Genomic DNA, 22904 nt, shown 5'->3' on the forward strand with positions numbered 1-22904 from the left:
CAACACACGTATAGCTCGATGATGCCTTCACCACCTTGATCCAACAAGTGTGTGTGAACTAGTAGTTGAGTTCTCCGGCAACACGATAGCATGGTCGCAGTGGTGGTGGTGCTATTCCGTTAGGGCTATGCCGAGCGCTACCGAAACCGCAAACAAAGGAGAAAATGGTCTAGGGAGAGAGAGGGGCGCCAAGGGCTTGGTGTGTCCTTTGGGGCACCCCTACCCTCTATATATAGGTGGAGAGGAGTGGGGAACATCCCCTCCAAGCCCTAGGGCGCAGCCAAGGTGGGAGGAGGTGGAATCCTAGTCCTCCTCCTTTGCTTCCATATAAAGGTGGACTTTCCACCTTTCCCAAAAACATGGGCCTTGAGGGAGTTATGCGCCTGGTCCAATAAGACCAGGGTGCCTCCCATTAGGCCATGCAAACTCTTGGGACGTGGTGGAACCCTTTGTGGACTTACGGACTCCTCCAGAAGTTTCTGGAACCTTCTAGAACCTTCCTAGTACAATACCGAAATAACCCAAAACATTTTCGGTAGCCAAAATATGACTTCCCATATAGAAATCTTTACCTCTGGACCATCCTGCAGCTCCCCGTGACATCCGGGATTTCTTCTGGTACCCCAAACAACATTCGTTCACCAACACAATAACTCAACCATGTCTATATCGTCACTTAACGTTAAGTGTGCAGACCCTACGGGTTCGAGAACTATCCAGACATGACTGAGACACCTCTACGATCAATAACGAATAGCGGGACCTGGATGCCCATATTGGTTCCCACACATTATACGAAGATCTTTATCAGTTGAACCAATGATGTCAAGGATTCAATTAATCCCATATGCAGTTCCTTTGTCCATTGGTATATTACTTATCCGAGATTAGATCATCGGTACCTCCATACCTAGTTCAATCTCGTTACCGGCAAGTCTCTTTACTTGTTCCTTAATACAAGATCCCGTTACTAACTCCTTAGCCACATTGCTTGCAAGCTTATTGTGATGTTGTATTCCCTAGTGGGCTTCGAGATACCTCTCCGTCATACGGAGTGAAAAATCCTAATCTTGATCCATGCCAACTCCACAGACATCCCTGGAGATACCTGTAGAGCATCTTTATAGTCACCCAGTTACGTTGTGACATTTGATACACATAAGCATTCCTCCGGTGTTAGTGAGTTGCATGATCTCATGGTCATAGGAACAAATACAATCACATGCAGAAAGCAATAGCAGTAAACTGGATACGATCAAACACTATGCTTAAGGTTTTGGTCTTGTCCATCACGTCATTCTCCGAATGATGTGATCGTGTTATCAAGTGAAAAATTATTTCTATGGCTAGGAAACCTTAGCCATATTTGATCAACGAGCTAGTCCAGTAGAGGCTCACTAGGGACACATTGTTGTCTATGTATCCACAAGTGTACCTGAGTTTCCAATCGATAAAATTATAGCATGGATAATAAACGATTATCATGAACAAGGAAATATGATAATGACTAATTTACTATTGCCTCTTGGTCATATTTCCAACAGTCTCCCACTTGCACTAGAGTCAATAATCTAGTTCACATCACCATGTGATTGAGACCCAATGAGTTCTCGGGTTTGATCATGTTTCGCTTGTGAGAGAGGTTTTAGTCAACGGGTCTGCAACATTTTGATCCATGTGTACTTTACAAATCTCTATGTCATACTATAGATGTTACTACCACGCCCCATTTGGAACTATTCCAAATGACAGATCCACTATACAAATCCGGTTTGCTACTCAAAGCCATCCGGATTGGTGTCAAAGATTGCATCAGCGTAACCCTTTACGACGAACTATCTCCTCACCTTCATAATCGAGAAACATTTCTTTAGTCCTCGAGTTACTCTGGATAATTTTGACCAATGTCCAAAGATCCACTCCTGAATCACTCTTGTACCCCTTGAAAGACTCATGGCAAGGCACACATTAGGTGCGGTAAACAACATGACATACTATATAGCCTACGATTAAGGAATAGGGGACGACCTTTGTCATTTCTCTTTGTCCTGTCGTGGTCGTGCTTTATGTGTTACTCAAACTCATACCTTACAATACAGTCAAGAAGTCCTTCTTTGACCGATCCATTTTTAACTCCTTCAAAATCTTGTCAAGTTTGTCTTTATTGAAAGTTTTATCTAGCAGCTTGATCTACCTCTATAGATCTTGATGCCCAATATTTTCAGTAGCTTTATCCAGGTTTTCCTCTGAAAAACTCCTCTCAAACAACCCTTTATGCTTTCCAGAAATTCTACATCATTTCCGATCAACAATATGTCAACCACATGTACTTATCAGAAGTTCTATAGTGCTTCCACTCACTTTCTTGTAAATACAAGTTTCTTCATGAACTTTGTATAAACCAAAAGCTTTGATCACTCATCAAAGAACTTATTCCAACTCTGAGATGCTAGAACTAGTCCATAAATAGATTGTCGGAGCTTGCATGCCTTTTAGCATCCTTAGGATCAACAAAACCTTCTGGTTGTATAACATACAACCTTTCCTCAAGGAAACCGTTAAGGAAACAATGTTTTGACATCCATCTGCTAGATTTCATAATCGAAAAATGCAGTAACTGCTAACATAATTCCAACAGACTTTAGCATCACTATGGTTTAGAAAGTCTCATCATAGTCAACTCCTTGAATCTTTCGTAAACCTATTTGCGACAAGTCGAGCTTTCTAAATGGTGACACTTACCATCATCGTATGTCTTCCTTTTAAAGATCCATTTGTACTTAATAGCCTTACGTCATGAAGTAGTTCTTCCAAAGTCCACACTTCCTTTTCATACTTGGATCCTATCTCAGATTTCATGGCCTCCTACCATTTGACAGAATTCGAGCCCACGATCGCTTCTCCATAGCTCGTAGGTTCATTGTTGTCTAACAACTTGATCTCCAAGACAGGATTACCATAACACTCTGGAGTGGTACGTGTCCTTGTTGACCTATTCACCCCCACTCTAGGTGACAACCACGTCCGTTCAGCTATGACATAGACTCATTAAGAAAATATGATGGACTGCAATTTCTTCAATGACTAATAACATAGCTTGTTAGTTTTCGGTAAGGTTTATGATTCACACTCTAGGTTGGGAATGAATTATCACTTGTCCATGAGAAGTTTTATGATGCTATATTGTTGTTATGAGAATGATTATGATGTGTGTATGTTCGTTATTTTATTTTATCGACACATCTCGCTCTCTCTCTCTAAGCATGTTGTCCTGATTATCAAGTTTGGCTTTTGCTTGTTATTTATTATGATTTCAGTCATTATTTCACTTTATGATGCAATCCAAGTGCCTTTTCTCTCTTATTTTACAAGATCTATACAAGGAGGGAGATTGCAAGCAGCTGGAATTCTCGACCGAGAAGGGCTAAGGAAGAGTTGGATATTGTCTCGAACTCCGAGTGACCTAAAAATTGACGGGGGTTTATTTTGGAATACATAAAAAATACTAGAAAAATAAAAACTAGGAGGGGACAGACTAGGAGGCCACAATACTGGGGGCATGCCTTACCCCCCTAGGCACACTCCTTGAGCATGTGGCTTCCTCAGTAGTCCTCAGGTGCCCATGTTTTCCTAGATTAGATTATTTTCCCTAGAAGAAAATCAATATACCTATTTCGGTATGAAGAGCCACCATCTCGAGGTGGAACCTGGGAATTAGCACATTTGCTGTGTGGCGAAGCGATTCCGCCAGGGAAACTTCCCTCCTGGACAGGAAATCAAAGTCATAGTCATCACCAACGCTTCCTCCATCATGGGAGAGCCGATCTTCATCAACATCTTCACCAGCACCATCTCATCTCAAACCCTAGTTCATCCTTTGAAATCAATCTGTCTCAAAACCTTAGATTGGTACTTGTGGATTGCTAGTAGTGTTGATTACACCTTATACACTACTGCACAATGATCCAAAGAAGACACATCAATCAGAGACCCTTCAATGAAACAGTGTGCGATGAATGAATCACAAATGGTATAGTTCAAGCTCCGTCGCCAATGGCACAAACTGTGTGCGATGGTGGACCCATCAAATACTATTCACAAAATAGTTGCATGTGTGATGTACGGCAAACCATTTTCTCTTATGAACTATTTGTGATTAGCGAAGAGAGCAGAAACGGTGAACAAAACTCCATACATGTGGAAAGTACGGCATACAGTTCACTCAGATAAAATGATTGCGCTGATCCAATAGAACACAACTGAGTTTGCATAAGAAGGTGTGTGTGATACGGAATAAACGGTTCATTCATCAGAATTGTGTGGGAAGACCAATAATAACCAAAATGATTCATCCGGACAAGTTGTGTGTGTTGTGGGTAGACGGTTGTTGCCAAACAACTATTAGCGGTTGACGAAATCATTACCGATGCTACATAGGAAAGTGTCGTTTGCTCGTATTAATATCGTAGATGTTTTATTATTATTACCTATCTGACTACGCATCACCCCTCCTTCTTCTCTCACGTCTTGTCACCGCATTTTCACCCAAGGATTCTAGTGCATGCTTTGGCACTGCACATGCATTTCTTTTGGCCACGCTCCCGCCCGGAATTGCGCATGTTCCCGCGCAAGCTTCCCCATCGGTTTCCCGCCAGAAGAAAATGAGCATGACAGCCGGCACGCGACACACGTGGATGCACACCTAGTGCAGCCTAGCCCATCTACCTAGCATGCCAACCCGACCAAGCGCCGCCTCAGCCATCAACCTCCTTGACAACGAAAACGATCCGGTGCAGACGCAACAACCTGTCGTGGTTGATGGCGTTCTCCACGATGCGCCGGACAACATTGTGCTATGTGTCATCACAAGTGTTGAGAAGACCCTTGGTGCAGGATGCGGCAGCTCCGCCGAGCAACATAGCCGCCTCACCGCACAAGAAGATCATCGGTGGCGTTCCGTAGAGCAAAACATGCACGTCCGTGGTGAGAGGGCAAGGTGCAATGCACAGCATGACTGATGGAGGGCCGCACAAAGGGAAGCGCGATGCGTGTCAGAGCAAGAGCGGTTCCATCCCTGCTTGCATGCTATCCCACCCGACAATACGTTCTAGCTATGTCCAAGGCACGCCCATAGCCTAATTTATCGCCACGAATGGGCAGCGGTCGTCTAGGCCGTACTTGCACCAGAGCCCGGCCCCACCGTGCTTGCATTGCACCGGACACCGTCCTTGCCGTTCGCATGAGTCGTGTGCTAGCAGTACCCGACCACGACACTAGAAAAATGATGTTGACGTGTTCTTGACTTGATGCCTCCACGGCAACGGAGCCAGAAAAGAACTGCTCCCAGTTGCTCAACAATTAGCAATTGTCTTGCAATGGCCCAACAGCTCGTGGGATCGCGACAATTTTCGAGGGTAGAGTATTCAACCCAAATTTGTTGGTTCACACAATGGAAGTGAAAGAATATTCTCAAGTATTAGCAGCTGAATGTGTCAGATTCAACCACACCTGAAAGATTAGTATCTGCAAGCAAAGTATCAGTAGCAAAGTAGTATGATAACAACGGTGCCAGAAACAATCTGTTGACGGCAGACTATTCCCAACGGTTGTATCAATGGCGCCAGAAGTTGCCCGTGGACGGGAAATAATCTTTCCCGTCAAGATCGCGAGAAAAAGTATAGTAGCAGGTAGGAGCAGTGGCAAGGAACAGAAGTAGTGACAGCAGTAGCAAGTTGCAACAATAGTAAGTAGTAGTAGTAGCAAGCAACAGTAGTAACAGCAGCAGAGCAAAACAAGTAACAACAAGAGAGCAAAGCAAGTAACAGTAGTAGATCAAAGCAAGTAACAGTAGCAGCAACAGTAGTAATAGCAGCAGTGGGGCAAACTCATAGGCAATGAGTCGGTGATTCGTTTGGATGACATTCATCATGCAACAGTTATAACACGGAGCGATATGTGGCTAGCTCCCGTTCGTCAATGTGATGTAGCCATGCATTCCGTGTGTCGTAATACGTGCTTATGGAAAAGAACTTGCATGACATCTATTGTCCATCCCTCCCGTGGCAGCGGGTCCAAAAGGATACTACGGTATATTAAGGTGCTCCTTTTAATAAAGTACCGGAAAAACGCATTAGCACTTGGTGAACACATGAACTCCTCAAACTATGGTCATCACCGGGAGTGGTTCCGGTTATTGTCACTCCGGGGTTGCCGGGTCATAACACATCGTAGGTAACTACAACTTGCAAGATCGGATCTAAAACACACATATATTGGTGACAACATTATAATTTCAGATCTGAAATCATGGCACTCGGGCCCTAGTGACAAGCATTAAGCATGGCAAAGTAGTACCAACATCAATCTCAGAACATAGTGGATACTAGGGATCAATCCCTGTCAAAACTAACTCGATTACATGATAGATCTCATCCTACTCATCACCGCCAAGCGAGCCTACGAATAGATTACTCACGAACGATGAAGAGCTTCACGAAATTGGAGAGGGAAGAAGGTTGATGATGACGATGGCGACAATTTCCCCTCTCCGGAGCCCAAAACGGACCCCAGATCTGCCCTCCAAATGAAGAACAGGATGTGGCGGCGCCTCCGTATCGCAAACGCGATGAAATCTTCTCTTCTGATTTTTTGGGACGAAAGTGAATTTATAGAGCTGGAGTTGGGGGCGGCAGACCCATGTGGGCCCCACAAGCTTGGTTGCCGCGGCCAGAGGGGCCGCGGCAACAGGGCTTGTGGGCCACTGGCCCATCCCCTCCAGTGGATCTTTGCGGAGGTATTTTTCATATTTTCTAGAAATATTCTCCGTAAATTTTCAGGACGTTCCGAGAACTTTCATTTCTGCACAAAAACAACACCATGGCAATTCTGCTGAAAACAGCGTCAGTCCGGGTTAGTTCCATTCAAATCATGCAAATTAGAGTCCAAAACAAGGGCAAAAGAGTTTGGAAGAGTACATACGATGGAGACATATCAACTCCCCCAAGCTTAAAACCTTGCTTGTCCTCAAGCAACTTAGTTGACAAACTGAAAGAGAAAGAAAAACTTTGACAAACTCTGTTTAATCTTGTTGTTGCAACTATGTCTAACTCATAACGAGAATTTCAGCAAGATCAAAAGTTAACCACATAAGCAAGTGACACAAAGCTCTCACGGTAAACTAATATCAATGGCATAATCAGCTAGCGAGCAAATAATAATGAGTTTCAGATACCAACAATTCAATCAAAACAAGCATGAAGCAATATGAATAGGTGGTATCTCGCTAGCTGTTTTTGAGACCGCAAAACATAAATGCAGAGCACTTTCAAAGATCAAGGGCTGACTAAACATTGTAATTCATAGCAACGAAGATCCAGTTATAGTCATACTCAATATCAATCAAAAGCAAAGCATAAAAATGACAGAGGTGCTCTCTAATTGGTGCTTAAATAAGAAGAGGATGACTCAACAGGAAAATAAATAGACAGGCCCTTCGCAGAGGGAAGCATTGATTTGCAGAGGTGTCACAGCTCAAGCTTTGAAAACAGAGATAATAATTTTGGGTGGCATGCTTTCATTGTCAACGCAATGACCAAGAGTTCTCAATATCTTCCATGCTACTCAAGCTATAGGCGGTTCCCAAACAGAAAAGTAAAGTTTTAGCTCCCCCACCACCAACCAATCACACTCCACGGCTAGCCGAATCCTCGGGTACCGTCCATACTAACATCAATCTGAGGGGAGTCTTGTTTTACAGTTATGTTTTCGATTTAAGCGTGGAACTGGGCATTCCAATTACCGGATCCTTTCTCGTGAATGACAGTGAATAAACACATGTCGAGGATAACACGCCTAACATGGAAGATACCAATAGCCCCTTGTCACCACGTGAGCGGTTCAGGCATGCAAAACAGATTATTTCTTGAAGGTTTAGAGAATGGAACATGCAAATTTACTTGGAACGGCAGGTAAATACCACAAATAGGTAGGTATGGTGGACTCTCATGGGAAAACATTTGTGTTTATGGAAGTGGATGCACAAACAGTATTCCGCTTAGTACAAGTGAAGGCTAGCAAAAGACTAGGAAGCGACCAACTAGAGAGCGACAATGGTCATCAAGATGCAATGAGTTTGACTAACCTTGAGTGCAAGCATGAGCAGGATATAAATCACCATGAACACGAATATCATAGAGGCTATGTTGAATTTGTTTCAACTACATGCATTAACATGCGCCAAATCAAGCCACTTGAATCATTCAAAGGAGAATACCATCCTATCATACTACATCATAGTCATCTCAAAATCTATGCTGGCATTCAAGACAAACCATTATAAGCTCCTAGCTAATTAAGCATGGCATCAGAAACTATGATCTCTAAGTTGTCATTGCAAACATGGTTCTCTCACAACAAAGCTGAATATAGGACGACAAGCTAGTCATATTTACAAACACAAAATAGATAGAGTTCATACCAGCTTTTCCAGTCTCAGTCACTTCATCATATATCATCATTATTGCCTTTCACTTGCACGATCGAACGATGTGAACAATAATAAGAGTGCTCGTGCATTGGACTAAGCTGAAATCTGTAGGCAAACACAAAGGAGAAGACAAAGTAATATGGGTCTTTTATAGCTAAACAGGTATGCATGCAAGAGCCGGTAAACATTGTAACCACTATCTTCTACCTTGACCCAAAGAAAAAGAAAACTATTTACACAGGAAAGCTCCCAACAAGAACAAGAAGAAAGGAAAATATTTTTGGGTTTTCTCAAAAGGACACAAAACAAGAAAACAAGAAAACGAAAATAAACTAGCATGGATAATACAGTGGCAAAGTGTAAACACCGGCTAACAAGGTGAAAGCATAAGCATGAATGTAAAGTCGGTGAGAACACGTACTCCCCCAAGCTTAAGCTTTTGGTCTAGCTTGGTCTACTCCCAAGGACGGTCCTCGCGAAACCCAAAATCATAATCGGGGTTACACGGGAGCGTTGCAGCCACTGCCTGAATCGTTTCCTCACGAAGACGAGCAGCTGTCGCCTCCCTCTCGTACTCCTCTGCCTCTCCTATGGTTATGTAGTATCTCTGTTTTACCTGAAAGTCAAAGAAAGCAGGAGCAGGAAGGGTAATATGGAAGACACGTTGTCGGTTAAATATCAATTGGTATAGGAGGGATTCATCATCCCTCTCATGGAACTGGTAGCCTGTCATAGCGACGCAGTCAAGGAAAGCTATATGGAGCGGAGGATCTCCTGTGCGGATGGGTACTCCAAGAAAATTTGCTATGCGAGTGGCATAGATGCCGCCAAATAAATCCCGATCAATAGCATTCTTATTCAGCCTCCTTGCTATAATAGCTCCCGTGTTGAAGCTTTTGTCACCCGTAACTACGCTCTTAAGGATACTAAGGTCGGATGCGCATAGGTGACAATGTTCAACCTTATCGTTAATGCATCTACCTATGAAGAGGGAAAAGTAGTGCAATGCAGGGAAATGAATGCTTCCTATGGTAGCTTGCGTGATGTCTCTTGTTTCTCCAACAGTTATACTAGAGACAAAATCTCTAACCGAAGATTTAGCAGAATCTTTAAGATTACCCCCATCGGGTATTTTGCAAATCCTATTGAAATCCTCCAAATCCATGGCGTAGGATTTATCATACAGATCAAATAGTATGGATGAGTCACGGCCAACTAAAAATTAAAACTACGCACGAAAGAGGCAGTGAGGATAGCATACTGTTCACATTTATCTGAGAGGAATTCTTCTAACCCGACATTACGGACAAGTGTATCAAACTCCTCCTTGAAGCCTGCTTCGATCATGAACTCATCGGAAGGCCATTCACATGGTTGTACCGGTGCTCCCTTAGTTGATAAGGATCGGGCTCCTGAATAGAAAGACGGGGACCCTTCTTACTTGAGGAACCACCGTGAAACATCCTCCTGAACATAATTTCTTTTTGCTGAAATTTTTGAAGTTCAAGAAAGAAGTGAATAAAGACCAACCACACCTTGTAGCAACTACTCCTACTAGTGCCTAGAGTCCGTATCACGCGCTAAAACTACTTGGGACCAGCAAAAATCAACATTTCAAGCTCAAGAACAGGGTCACGAAGGTAGCAAGAATACGTGAAGGATAAAGCACTAGAGCAAAAACTAATTGGACCAATGGAGGAGTCACTTACCAAGGAGTAATTTCCCCAAAACGGTTCGGAGAATGGTGCTTTGAGCAAGGAGATCAAAAATCACAACCAAATGAGCAAGAACACGGGTTTGAGCTCCGAAACGATTTTTTCTGGTGGTAGAGGAAGATGATGGGAGCTGGAATGAGTGGAGGGGGTCCCTGTGGGCCCCACAAGCTTGCTTGCTGCAGCCAGGGGGTGGCCACTGTGACAGGGCTTGTGGCCCACTGGTGTGCCCCCCAGGCCAGCTCTGAGTCCCAGTATTTTTCAAATATTCCAGAAAAAATCATACTAGATTTTCAGGACCATCGGAGAACTTTTATTTTCGGGGTACTTTTCTCTGGGACGCTAAAACAGAAAACAAGGAAAAACTAAACTAAATCTGTCATTTTTATTCTAAGCAACAGAAAGTGAAAGCTTAAAACAGAGGTATATGACACTTTGATTTATCCATTTCATGGTCATTGAAAGAAATCCGTCAATGGGGTTGATCAAGTCCCCTCGACATAACTTTCTCGAATCGCAAAAGGAAACGGAGATTTTTTGAATAGCCACTAAGTCACCTCAATGGGGATATGTATCTCCCCAATAAGCAAATCATACTTCATCTTGACACGAGGAATAGGGCATTCAAAGCTCCCAATAAGAATCGATGAAGTTTTTTCGATAGCATTGATGCAATGTACTTGATATCGTTTCTTCGGAAAGTGCACGGTATGCTCATTACCATTGACATGGAAAGTGACATTGCCTTTGTTTCAATCTATAACAACCCCTGCAGGGTTTAAAAAGGGTCTTCCGAGGATGACAGCCATGGCATCGTCCTCGGGAATATCTAAGATAACAAAGTCTGTTAAGATAGTGGTGTTATCAACCACAACAGGCACATCCTCGCAAATGCCGACAGGGAAAGCAGTTGATTAGTCGGCCATTTGCACAGAGATTTCAGTGGGTGTCAACTTATCCAGTTCAAGTCTACGATAAAGAGAGAGAGGCATAACACTAACACCGGCTCCAAGGTCACATAAGGCAGTTCTTACGTAGTTTCCTTTAATAGAGCAAGGTATAGTGGGCACTCCGGGATCACCAAGTTTCTTAGGAGTTCCACCTATGAAAGTGTAATTGGCAAGCATGGTGGAGATCTCAAGATCTGGTGTCATCCGTTTATTAGTCACAATATCTTTCATGTACTTGGCATATGGAGACATTTTGAGCATATCAACTAACCGCATCTGTGGAAAGACGGGTCTTATCATTTCAATAAAGCGCTCAAAATCCTCATCATCCTTTTTCTTGAATGGCTTAGGAGGAAAGGGCATAGGTCCCTGAACCCATGGCTCCCTTTCTTTACCATGCTTCCTAGCAGTGAAGTCATTCTTACCATATCTCTTAGGTTGTGGGTTATCAGGATTAACCGTAGGTTCAATGTCCACATCCTTATCATTGCTAGATTGAGCATCATTATGAACATCACTGTCCATATTGTCACGAGGTTCATGTTCATCACCAGATTATGTTTCTGCATGAGACACAGAAATATAATTTGGTTCTTCAAGTGTGGCAGTATTTGGTGAACTAACATGTAGGTTTCTATCATTCTTCTTCTTCTCCTTAGGATGACTGGGTGTATCAGCTTGAATTCCTTGAGAATCTTGATCAATTCTCTTAGGATGACCTTCAGGATACAAAGGTTCCTGAGTCATTTTGCCTTCTCTAGTAATGACTCTCACAGAGTTGTCATTTAATTCATTGAGCAACTCATTCTGAGCTTTAAGTACTTGTTCTACCTGAGTAGTAATCATAGAGGCATGTTTACTCAGAAGCTTCAGATCATTGACATTTCTATCTACACAAGCACTTAAATGACTAAGCATACGAGTACTTTGTTCCAAATGTCTGCTAACATAATCATTGAAACTCTGTTGTTTGGCAACAAAGTTGTCAAATTCATCAAAGCATAGGCTAGCAGGTTTGTCAAAAGGAATATCACTCTCATCAAACCTACGCAGATAATTTACTTCTACTACATGTATCGGGTTATCGAGAACATGGATCTCTTCGATAGGTGGTAGATTTTTGACATCTTCAGATCTCATGCTTTTGTCTTGCATAAATTTCTTGGCTTCTTGCATATCTTCGGGACTGAGGAATAGAATACCTCTTTTATTCGGAGTTGGCTTAGGAGGTGGTTCGGGAATAGTCCAAGCATTATCGTTGATCAAGATGTTATTCAGTAGGATCTCAGCTTGTTCCCTAAAAACACATCCGACACAACTATCTAGGTGGTCTCTAGAGGCATCGGTAAGTCCATTATAGAAGATATCAAGTATCTCGTTCTTCTTAAGAGGGTAATTAGGCAAAGCATTCTGTAGCTGTATGAGCCTCCCCCAAGCTTGTGGGAGACTCTCTTCTGTGAGTTGAGAAAAGTTGCATATTTCCTGCAAGGCAGCTTGCTTCTTATGGGAAGGGAAATATTTCTCACAGAAGTAGTAGACCATATCCTGGGGACTACTCACACATCCAGGAGCAAGAGAAGTGAACCAGGCTTTAGCGTCATCCTTTAGAGAGAAAGGAAACAGCTTAAGGATATAGTAGTAGCGGATCTTCTCTTCACTAGTGAAAAGGGTGGCTATATCGTGTAGTTTGGTAAGATGAGCTACGATCGTCTCAGACTCATAACCGTGGAAAGGATCAGATTCGACTAGAGAGATTATCTCAAGGTCGACAGAGAATTCATAATCTTTATCGGTGATAAAGATAGGTGAAGTGGCAAACTTCCGATCGTATTTCATCCTAGCTTTCAGAGATTTTTCCTTCCACTTCAGAAGTAATTTCTCAGCATCATAGGCATCCTTACACGCAAGAAAATCCTCAGCTATCTCTCCCTACATAACATAACCCTCAGGTATATCACGCAATTCATATCTAGGAGAGCTAGATGGCAGTTCCTTACCTCCCCTCGTAGTTGATGGCAAGACTTTAGTTTTTGGATCTTTCAGATTCTTCATAGTGATCAGCAGATATAAATCCCAAGTGACTCAGAGAATATAGCTATCCCTCCCCGGCAACGGAGCCAGAAAAGTGCTGCTAGCAGTCCCCGGCAACGGCAGTAGAAAAATGTTGTTGACGTGTTCTTGACTTGATGCCTCCACGGCAATGAAGCCAGAAAAGAACTGCTCCCAGTTGCTCAACAATTAGCAATTGTCTTGCAATGGCCCACCAGCGCGTGGGATCGCGGCAGTTTTCGAGGGTAGAGTATTCAGCCCAAATTTATTGCTTCGCACAACGGGAAGTGAAAGAATATTCTCAAGTATTAGCAGTTGAATCTGTCAGATTCAACCACACCTGAAAGATTAGTATCTGTAAGCAAAGTATCAGTAGAAAAGTAGTATGAGAACAACGCTGCCAGAAACTATCTGTTGACGGCAGACTATTCCTAACGGTTGTATCAATGGTGCCAGAAATTGCCCGTGGACGGGAAATATTCTTTCCCGTCAACGTCGAGAGGAAAAGTATTGTAGCAGGTAGCAACAGTGGCAAGGAACATCAGTAGTGACAGCAGTAGCAAGTAGCAATAGTAGCAAGTAGTAGCAGTAGCAAGCAACAATAGTAACAGCAGCAGAGCAAAACAAGTAACATCAACAGAGCAAAGCAAGTAATAGCAACAGGGCAAAGCAAGTAACAATAGCCGGAACAGTAGTAATATCAGAAGTGGGACAAACTCGTAGGCAATGGGTCGGTGATTCGTTTGGATGACGTTCATCATGCAACAGTTATAACACGGAGAGATATGTGGCTAGCTCCCGTTCGTCAATGTGATGTAGGCATGCATTCCATGTGTCGTCATACGTGCTTAGGGAAAAGAACTTGCATGACATCTATTGTCCATCCCTCCCGTGGCAGCGGGGTCCAAAAGGATACTACGGGATATTAAGGTTCTCCTTTTAATAAAGAACCGGAACAATGCATTAGCACTTGGTGAACACATGAACTCATCAAACTGTGGTCATCACTCGGAGTGGTTCCAGTTATTGTCACTCCGGGGTTGCCGGTTCTTAACACATAGTAGGTAACTACAACTTGCACAATCGGATCTAAAACACACATATATTGGTGAAAACATAATAATTTCAGATCTGAAATCATGGCACTCGGGCCCTAGTGACAAGCATTAAGCATGGCAAAGTAGTAGCAACATCAATCTCAGAACATAGTGGATACTAGGGATCAATCCCCGTCAAAACTAACTCGATTACATGATAGATCTCATCCTACTCATCACCGCCCAGCAAGCCTACGAATAGATTACTCACGATCGATGAAGAGATTCATGGAATTGGAGAGGGAAGAAGGTTGATGATGACGATGGCAACGATTTCCCCTCTCCGGAGCCCAAAACAGACTCCAGATCTCCCCTCCAGATGAAGAACAGGATGTGGCGGCGCTTCCGTATCGCAAACGCGATGAAATCTTCTCTTCTGATTTTTTTCGGGACGAAAGTGAATTTATAGAGCTGGAGTTGGGGGCGGCAGACCCACGTGGGCCCGAGAAGCTTGGTTGCCGCGACCAGGGGGGCGTGGCAATAGGGCTTGTGGCCCACTGGCCTATCCCCTCGGGTGGATCTTTATGCAGGTATTTTTCATATTTTCCAGAAATATTCTCCGTAAATTTTCAGGACGTTCCGAGAACTTTCATTTCTGCACAAAAACAACACCATGGCAATTCTGCTGAAAAAAGCGTCATTCCGGGTTAGTTCCATTCAAATCATGCAAATTAGAGTCCAAAACAAGGGCAAAAGAGTTTGGAAAAGTAGATACGATGGAGACGTATCATCGTGCCGTTCACCTTGTCCACGGCCCCATCGATGCCAATAGACTAGTTGGTAGGCTAGAGTGCTTCCTTGGCCTAGGTGTCCAGCCGAAAGCAGTAGAAAAAATGTTGTTGCATCCTCGAGATGGTAATCTCCGACGAAATAGCGAGCTTGGAGCTCGAGATTGCGGTCCAGCTGTACCACGAGCATGTAAACTGCATGGACAATAGCCTGACTAAGTTCACACATATCCAAGAGCTTCCGTAGGTTAGGGCAGTAGTCATGGATGCGTTTCATATTGTTGAATCATTTTGATGTCGATCCCAATGGTTGGACACCAATCATAATATTGACATGTTTTGATGTGTGAATGATTTATGTTCTATTGTTATGTTTCAATATGTGTAACAGGTTAATAGTTAGAGCGAGAGATCAGTGTGAAAAGAGATAGAAATGTGAAACTAATAATATATATTAATTGTTCAATAGCTCAGGGCAGACATATTATATATATTGAAACATATAATATATTTACTAATTCCCTATATATATATATATAGGAAATTTGTAAATTCCAAACTAATAATATGGAACGTTTGATAGTTATAAAAGTCCATATATATATATAGGAAATTTGTAAATTCCAAACTAATAATATGGAACGTTTGATAGTTATAAAAGTCCATATATATATCATCATTAAACATACGTGATGACAGTAATTAACACAATATGTACAATGAACATAATTAAACTAATAATAGCCCCTCCTTGAGCGGGGAGCAGCAAAGCAACAGGCTCTCACCAACCGCTCCCTAATGCGCGGCGGCTTCCCAACGTGGAGGGAGTTCGCCGCCTCCTCCACCTAGCAGCGCTCGATGTGCTGACCAGCCTCCTGCTGGTGGAGGTGCGCGACCATGCAGGAAATCTCACTGAGCGCCCATTGGAGCTCTTTTGTGGTGGAACACTCAAGCTTATCAACCCATGTCCACGCAGCGGTGAGGCGCCTAACGCCCGTGGCTTTCATTGCCTCGTACCAGCCGTCTTCGTACACCGCCTTCGCTCGTCGACGTGCCCGTCGCCAAAGCTCCAACTCTTCTTTTTAAATGCGGCATTAGGGGCATTCCAGGCTGCAAGGTTCCTGGCACGCTCCTCAACCCACTCCTTCTTGAACGACACCTGCCTGGCTCTATCAACCGGTGGCAGCGCCTTCCACAAAACTAGATTATGCTGCCCCGAAAACCAATCTTCTGTTGGGGGTCTAGCAAGACCTCTTCTGGGGGCGCGAAGGGGTCCTCCTCGTTGTTATGTGACAACCCACAAGTGTAGCATGTTGTTTGTAGCCTTTTTGATAAGTAAGAGTGTCGAACCCAACGAGGAGCTAAAGGTAGAACAAATATTCCCTCAAGTTCTATTGACCACCAATACAACTCTATGCACACTTAACATTTGCTTTACCTAAAACAAGAATAAAACTTGAAGTACTTTGCAAGAAAATAAAGAGCAAGTAAAAAAAAATTTGGCGTTGTTTAGTAGAAAGCTTTCTGTGTAAGGCAAGAAAAAGATTGTCCATAGGCAATTCAATATAACATGATTGATACTTATCATGTGCAATGAGGGAGAGGCATATGCTAACACACTTTCTGTACTTGGATCATATGCACTCATGATTGGACCTCTAGAAAGAATCGGCAACTACTATAAATCATTAAGGTAAACCCAACCATAGCATGAAACATCAAGTCCTCTTTACTCCCATATGCGCAAAACTCCCTTACTCGGTGTAAGTTTCTGTCACTCTCACCCATTATAAGTGAATCACGAACATATTGCAAACCCTCCAGCGTGTATCCTTCACATGTGTGCATCATGGAAGGCACCTTAGGACAACACCATATCAACACAAAACTCATACCAATAACATCATATCACAATTAACCCGTAGGAGAAAACAGATCTACTCAAACATCATAGGATAACCACATATCATCAGGAAATAGTATGTAGTGTTGAGCACCATGTTTAAGTAGAGAGTTACAGCGGGAAAAGAGGTGTTACACCACTGCATAAAGGGGTGGGAGAGTTGGCGTTGACGGCGGCAAGATTGCTGATGTAGATCAACATCACGCTCATTGCCCCATCGGCACTCCAACGCCACCGGGAGAGAGGGGGACAGAGCCCCATCCTTATTCTTGTTCCTTGGTCATCCCCTGGATGGGAGGAGAGTTCCCCCTCTGGTCCATGGCCTCCATGGCGGCAGAGGGGCAGGAGCCCCTCCGAGATTGGATATCCCTCTCTATTCTCTTCCGTTTTGCATTTTTGTTTTCTGGCCCTTCACCGTTTCTTACATTCCTGGAGATCTGTAACTCCGATTGGGCTGATAACATGAGGGGACTTTTATCCATAAATTAGATTTCTTTTGCCCCAAGTAGAGACCCAACTAACTTATGGGGTGCCAACAAGACACAACCCGCGCCAGGGGGCCAAGCATACCCTGGTGTCTAGTGGAGGTCATGAGCCTCCGTTTACGTTGATTCCACCTCCCAAAAATCACATATATTCCAAAATAATTGTCCGTAATTTTTTATCGCATTTTGACTTCATTTGATATGGATATTCCGCGAAACAAAAATCATGCAACAAACAGGAACTGGAACTTGGCACTGGATCAATATGTTAGTCCAATAAATCATATAAAATTCTGCAAAAAATATGTGAAAGTTGTATAATATTGGCATGGAACAGCCAAAAATTATAGATACAACACAGACGTATCATTATGACGTGTCATGTCCTCCCGGGGTGGGGCCTTCTCCTCTACTTGTGCACAAACCGGGGCCATGGCAGAGTTTTGTGTGAGGGGTGGAGGAGAAAGATGAGAGATAGCACGCAGGTTGACGTCTCGACGGATAGCATTTATATGCATCTGGAATCTTGATTGTCGCCAACACAAAGGGGGAGACTACAATGGACGCGCCGCTCATCGGAATTCAATGGCCTCGATTGCACACGATTGCTAGGTCAATAGCCGTGTGTGGCTTAAGATCACTGACGGTTCCAATGCATGACAACGTGTAATTAATAGCCCGTGAAAAGTGGATTTCAAACCTCAAAATGAAAAACACATTGACAATCATGTGAGACCCATTTGTCTTGCCAAATATTTATATTTACTATCCAAATGTAATACATGCGTGCCATTTGTGTTACATAAGCAAGCCTAGTGTACATTCACCATGGCATCTTGGCCCGATGTCGGGAAATCATGCAGATTTTCATTTACTTCAAAGCATTTTATTTTTATTTTTTTAATTTAGTAACCTAGATTCTCAATGTTTGTGTCCAAATCATTACTCAAGATGTTTGGAAATCCTTCAAATTTATTGCATGGGGCATATATACAGAAGGAAGTAGTATGTAAATATGATTTTTCCAGCAATTTTTTGCTTCATCTTGTATGTTCGTGTGTTTCAGTTTTGTACTATGTTCATTAAATATCTAGAAACTAACTTAATGTATAAAAATGCCAATAGAATGCCAAAAAAATTCAAATTTTAGGATGCCAATCGTATTCGTGCATTGTAACGATGAAAAAAAACTAGGCCGAATGAGATATCGATTGGTGGTTCGTCGTCACACAGGGCTATATATATGTTCCCTCTCGAAACCACGCGCCTTCATATGATGCTTCGGTTTGTGAGAGGCATTTGCCTCAAGTTTGTAATGCGGATTACTCAGGCGGGTATTGGAGTCCCATCCCTCTCCCCATCACTGGCATCCCATCACCATCCCCATCTCTTTGCCCGTATGCGAGGAAAACAAGTATAGTATCACCATCCCACCAGGTTCTTTATCCCCGTGGGGAAACCAACACATGCATTTAAGAACAACCTTTGATAGTATTTTAGTAGAAATATATAGTATTTCTATGCAGTAAACAATAAGTTGTGGTTATTTTTGGCATCTATTAGGGATTTTTGGGCCAAAGGGGTGGAATGTGTGGAAATTGGGTGACTAAGGGCACAAATTACATGGGGTCTACTAATTCCAGAGCCCACATGTAAGTACTTCATGGGTAAGGCGGGTGTTGATATCCCATCCCCATCCCCGTCTTGCACGCACGGTAAGGTATTTCACCACCATCTTTCCCATGGGCATTGAAGCTGGCACTTCCCCATGCCCTAATACAATAATTACCTATGGGGATGCGGGTAATGGTTAACCATTGCGAGCATGGCATGTGTCAAAGTTTATCCCGAACAAGATGTTACATTGACCATGACATGTTGGCCCCATGTCGTTAAATCATGCATATTTTCATGTACTTTAAAGCATTTATTTATTTTATGAATTTAGTACTACCTCCATTACAGTTTAGAAGGAACGATTAAATTTACATGCATTTCCACAATAGACAAGGTTTAGGGCGCATTGCATTTACTCCTAGCAGCTAATTAATACTCCGTTGTACTACTTCTATATGCATGTGTAGTGTTAATGCTACTTTTAGCCCATCTCATAGCCAATCAATAACCACCTAGGTTCCAGAGCATTTTCATGCACGCCTTCTAAACCGTGACGGGGGGACTAACATAGATTTTCAATGCTTGTGTCCAAACTGTTACTCTAGATGTTTGGAAATCCTTCAAATTTATTACATGTGGCAAATATAAAGATGCAAGTAGTATGTAAATATGATTTTCCAGTGGTTTTTGATTCATCTTGCATGTTCGTGTGTTCTAGTTCTAAACAATGGCCATTAAATTTTGAGAAACTAACTTAATGTTTAAAGAATGCAAATAGAGTGCCGAAAATTTTCAAATGTTAGGATGTTGGTCGTATTCATGCATTGTAACGATGAAGAAAAACTAGTCCAAATGAGACATCGATTGGTGGTTCGTTGTCACACAAGGCTCTATATATGTTCCCTCTCGGAACCATGCGCCTTCGTGTGATGCTCTGGTTTGTCAGAGCCATGTGTCTCAAGTTAGCAATGGGGATTACTTAGGCGGGTATTGGAGTCCCATCACCGCCCTCCCATCCCTATCCCCGTCTTCGTACCCGTGTGTGGGGATAAAAGTTTTACCATCCCCGTCCCCACCGGGTACTTTATCCCTATGGGGAAACCCACAAATGCATTTAAGAACAACCTTTGATAGTATTTCAATAGAAATATATCGTATTTCAATGCAATAAACAACATGTTGTGGTTAGGTTTGGGATTTCTGAGGGATTTTTGACCCAAAGGGGTGGAATGTATGGAAATTTCGGTGACTAGGGGCACAAATTACGTGGGGTCTACTAATTCTAGAGCCCACATGTAAGTAGTTCATGTGTAAGGCGGCGATTGATATCCTATCCCCATCACCGCCTTGAATGCTTGGTAAGGTATATTTGACCCACCAGCTTCCCATGGGCATTCAAGCTCGCATTTCCCCGTGTCCTAATGTAGTAATTACCCATGGGGATGCTGGTAAAGGTTAACCATTGAGAGCTTGACATGCGTCAAATCTTATCTCAAACAAGACGTTACATTGACCACGACATCTTGGCCCCATGTCGGGAAATCATGCATATGTTCATGTACTTCGGAGTATTTTTTCATCTTTTGAATTTTAAAACCTAGACTCCCAATGCTTGTGTGCAAATCATTATTCAATATGTTTGGAACTCCTTCAAATTTACTGCACGTGGCATATATACGGAAGCAAGTAGTACATAAATATGATTTTCAAGTGGTTTTTGCTTCATCTTGCTTGTTCGTGTGTTTCAGTTCTGAACTATGGCCATTAAATTTCTGGAAACTAACTTAACGTATAAAAATGCCAATAGAACGCTGAAAGTTTTCAAATTTTGGGATGTCGGTCATATTCCTACATTGTAACTATGGAAAAAATCTAGGTCGAATGAGGCAGTGATGGGTGGTTTGTCATCTCACAAGGCTCTATATATGTCCCCTCTCGGAACCATGCCCCTTCTTGTGATGCTCTCGTTTCTAAGAGGCATGTGTCAAAGCTTATCTCGAACAAGCCGTTACTTTAATCACGACATCTTGGCCCCATGTCGGGAAATTATGCAGATTTACATGTACTTAAGAGCATTTTTCTCATTTGTTTAATTTAAAAATCTAGATTCCCAATGTATGTGTACAAACGGTTACTCAAGATGTTTGGAACTCCTTCAAATTTATTGCACGTGGCATATATAGGGAAGCAAGTAATATTCCATCAATTTTTGCTTCATCTTGTATGATCATGTGTTTCATTTGAATTGTGGCCTTTAAATTTCTAGAAACTCACTTAATGTATAAAAATGCCAATTGAACCCTGAATATTTCCAAATTTTAGGATGTCTTTCATGCATTGTCACGGTAGGGATCTTTTTCTTACAATTGAAACAATCTCTGTTACTGTTGTACCCCAAAATAGTTTTACAGTTCAATACAAAAAGTAAAATTCATACACACGGTTTGAACTGTTTGCAATGAAAATTAACATATCTATTTCTGGATTACAAGGGAAGCTTCGTCGGCTTTGTCTAGCTCAGATTACGTTCACCCTCAATCCCCATTCCCCAGCAAACCCTTTCTAGAAAGAATGCCGATGTGGGAACACTTTGTAAGGGTGCGTACGACCGCCCCGTCGGCCCCGAGCGCTCCTGCCTCTACCAAGAACGCGCCCGCCTCGGTCGAGAGCGCAACCTCATATGCCTTAAGCACGGCCGCATCTGCCAAAAGGGCCTCTTAGGTGGACGCAAGGGCGTGTGTAGCCATGGAGATGGCACCTGCAGGTGTTGCGACGGCGGCTACAAACGCCAAGAGCACTGAAGCAACGTACAGTGCCGCAGAGGTCATCCTGGCCCGGGTCGAGGCCATCTAGGCCAATATCGAGAACAACCGCGCCAAGATACTCCAGGCTTCGTAGGAATCCAGCATGCACCACACGTTTGAAGAGGCGACCGCTGAGGATGTTGAGATCCATGCCGATTATGCAGCGGCGGAGGCCATGGTGCTCCTTCCCCACGAGATCTCCTAGCGAGAGATGGAAATGCAGGAGCCATCCAAGAGCATCGAGCACTAGGAGGAGTTGCGGCTGGCTCAGGAGGAGGTCGCGAAGCACATGTTCCTCGAGGAATCGACAGTGGTGTACCGACGCAAGCTCTGGCAGTGCCACTACTACGAGTACTACAATGACGAGGGTGACAGTGATGATGAGGGCAATGCCAAGGATGAGGACATCGCAATGGTCGAATTCTGCCTGGGGGACACGGAGTCCAGCACCAGTGGAATGTCGCCCGGACAAGTCGTCGACATATCATCGAACATCGATGAGGCATGGGCGGAGACTCGTCGGTGTCCTTGTTAAAATTATGCGTAGTACTGATAGCCTTTGTTTAGAGAGACGGTCTTTTGTTAGAGCTATGTCTAGTTCAAGCAACTTGATTATTTAGTGAACTTGCTCGGTTTAGTAACTGTGAGCTATGTGTCCGCTAATTTGTATACCCAAGTTTGCAATTGATGTTAAATTATGCAATGACGTGGATGTGCACTATAACTAGGGAATACGTGGGGAGTGGCAAAATTATGTATGTTTTATATCATCGCACACGATAAAAACAGGAACACCGTGTCCGATGAATCTTTGCGCGCCAAGTTTCCCTCCAACGAGCAAAAATTTTCGTCGGTCATCGAAATATCTGCCTCTCCCCCCTCCAAGGGCCACATTTCCCGTGTTACACCACCTGGCCGCCGCCGCGACATCTCTCTCTCTCTCTCTAGCATCCGACCACTGCGAACATGTCATGGTCTCCTCGAATGACCCCTCAAGCGGTATCTCCGACGATGATTCTCTCACTAGCCAGGTATTCATCTCTCTTCTCTCCCGCTCAACTAGGCTTAGGGTTT

The sequence above is a fragment of the Hordeum vulgare genome, chromosome 6H (assembly GCF_904849725.1).
Source record: "Hordeum vulgare subsp. vulgare chromosome 6H, MorexV3_pseudomolecules_assembly, whole genome shotgun sequence".
In the NCBI taxonomy this organism is placed as follows: domain Eukaryota; kingdom Viridiplantae; phylum Streptophyta; class Magnoliopsida; order Poales; family Poaceae; genus Hordeum; species Hordeum vulgare.